Source organism: Saccostrea cucullata, unplaced genomic scaffold (genome assembly GCF_032062105.1).
Source record: "Saccostrea cucullata isolate Sc308-1 unplaced genomic scaffold, CSIRO_AGI_Scuc_v1 ctg3415, whole genome shotgun sequence".
Lineage (NCBI taxonomy): Eukaryota > Metazoa > Mollusca > Bivalvia > Ostreida > Ostreidae > Saccostrea > Saccostrea cuccullata.
This window is the reverse complement of record NW_026933351.1, coordinates 35,453-38,085: the sequence shown is the minus strand read 5'-3', so window position 1 is coordinate 38,085 and position 2,633 is coordinate 35,453.

Here is a 2,633-nt window from a genome sequence, read left to right as displayed (position 1 = left end):
TGATAATCTAACAACAACGTTATGACTTCAACTTCAATCGTCAACTGTCCTTACTTATCTAAAATTATACCCTTATCACCTGCATATGGGATATAAATTATGTCTTTCTTTTAATTCGATACACAAAAGCATGATCTGCAGTAAAAACAATTTCTAAAACGAAGCAAGCTATGGACAAACATACTAATGAAACAAGGATAACAACAGTATCGTTTAAAGTTATCATTTGGCAAGTTCTATGGTAGATATATTGACCTTATCGACAAATACAAACTAATAATTAGACAAACGCTCATGGGCATTTTTCATACTTAATGTAAGGTCATTATTTACTGAATGTATTTTCTACGAATTATCCTTTTTGATTTGCCTAGATGGCCTAGCGGTCTAGAACGCAGTACCTTTCTTCTAGAAGACATATTCCGTAGGTCCCCAAATAAAAAAATGCTAAAGTAAACTTAAGTGTATTATTAACTGCAGTTTACTATATTATCAGAGTTTTAATATAATTAACGAAGTATGTCTACTTTGAATCAAGATCGTTTTATTTTACATTTCATCTATTAAATTCATACAACCTATTTTCTTACATTAAAAGGAAGTTTTACTTGTATATTTGCATATTATCTTGAAATTGTAAACCATTTGTATACATGTACGAAGATTATTCAAAAAGTTTAGTACTTAGTGGAATAAAAAAAATAAGGACATAAAATAATTTACATTTCTTTATTTCATTCCTTCAAAATACTCCCCTTTAACATTTTTTTAGTCGAGAAATCTACTCCTGAAAAGCTTTCCTATGTTCCTTTTTAGGCAGACCCTTCATAAACTGATGAATTTCGAAACCAATTGATGACCTAGAGTTATAGCGTCTTCCAGCTAAATGTCTTTTAAATTTTGAGAGGAGAAAAAAGTCACAGGGGGAAAGATCTAGAGAATCTGTGACCAATTTGGACTTGTGGGGTGAAGCATTATCGTGCAACAACAAGAGACCCTTAAAACCAGGTTTGGGACGTTTGTTTTGTATTGCTGTTTAAGTTTATGCAAAATTTCACATTTGTACATCTTTTCAGGAAATTGTAACACAACACCCTCCCTATCAAAGACAATGGCATAGAGAATCTTCTTTGTGCTCTGACAGCGGTTGGCAATAACTGGAGGCTCTCCGTGTTTTGTCATCTATACTTTATAATAAAAATTTCTTTGCGCTAAAAATAATGCACCCGCGTTTTATCTCCTATTACTATTTCTGAAAATAGTCGATTGTTTTAAAAATCAATCATATTTGGAATTAATTTTAAAAAGATCAAAGTTGACAAACTAGATGTTACTCTCTAAATCTGCAGGAGGCAATTAACAGCTTTTTGAAAAACACCTGAGTAATGTGCATAAAAAATTAGCGGGCAAGCCCTTGAGTCTAGCAGTGGACGTTCGTGATGACTCACCAAGTTCAGGAGATATGTACTCTTATAGCTAAAGGGATGTCAGTTTTTAGCTACTGTAGTCATGAATAAATAGAGGATATCTATATTGTGTGATTTGATATTGGCTTTATCCAACGAGTTGAAATGGCGTATATATTCGCGAGGCTTGCCGAGCGAATATACACCATGTAACGAGTTGGATAAAGCCAATATCAAATCACACAATTATAGATGTTCTATTTATCTCATACAACTTTCGTTTTAACAAAACTTTTGGGACTTCCCCTGCAAAACTACATGAATGATTGCCAATTCAAATCGATGACGTATAACTTGATGACGTAGCATCGTTGATGTTGACATGCTTCGAAAGAAAGTAGACCGTGTTCAAAAGTTAAAATTTTTGCTATCTGCGTCTTTGAAAATATTATGAGACAATTGCTGGATCTTTACATCAAACGAACTTCTGACTGAAAGTTGTAAGGACCATGGGATCGTGAAAATTAACTCTTTGTACGGTGGCAGTACAAAACGTGCTAGGCAAGGCTTTGTAGACTCATTGTTGATCCATGGTAAGTTACACTTACGTTACATGTACTAGGTAGGCATACGTTGTATAATATAAGAAAGCATTATTGAAGATGTTAAAGGAATCTTATAACATCTTAACATCTTAAAGGGGGGGGGGGGGTAACATCTGTCTTCAAGTAGCCAATACAGGTTCTTGATAAAATAAGACACTTCTTTGACATATACGAGTCTTTTTCTTGCTTTTAACAATATTACTGTCCATTATCATTCATTTTATAAGGGCAATAATTTTCACAAATAAAAGTTTCAATAAAATAAAATCTTGAAGCAAGGGATCGTGTCAAAACCGGAAGTGCTATTGATAAAGTATCTACCCGTTGATAAAGCATAAGTTTATCCAACGGCCTGTATCACCCACACGTATGAGATAAACAGCTATATTATCATTTTTATGCTGGTATATACTGTCATTGAATTATTGACAGTAAAAATTGAACACAAACTTGTCTGTTTTATAATCACATAAAATTTCACAAAGAAAGCTTGTGAGACCTGCTGCATGCACTATGGTCAACTGATTGATATTTTATGAACACATACTTGTAACATTTGTACATATCTACAATCTGTGATGATGTGGAATATACATTGCAGGTTTTTCAGCAAATAAAGTCA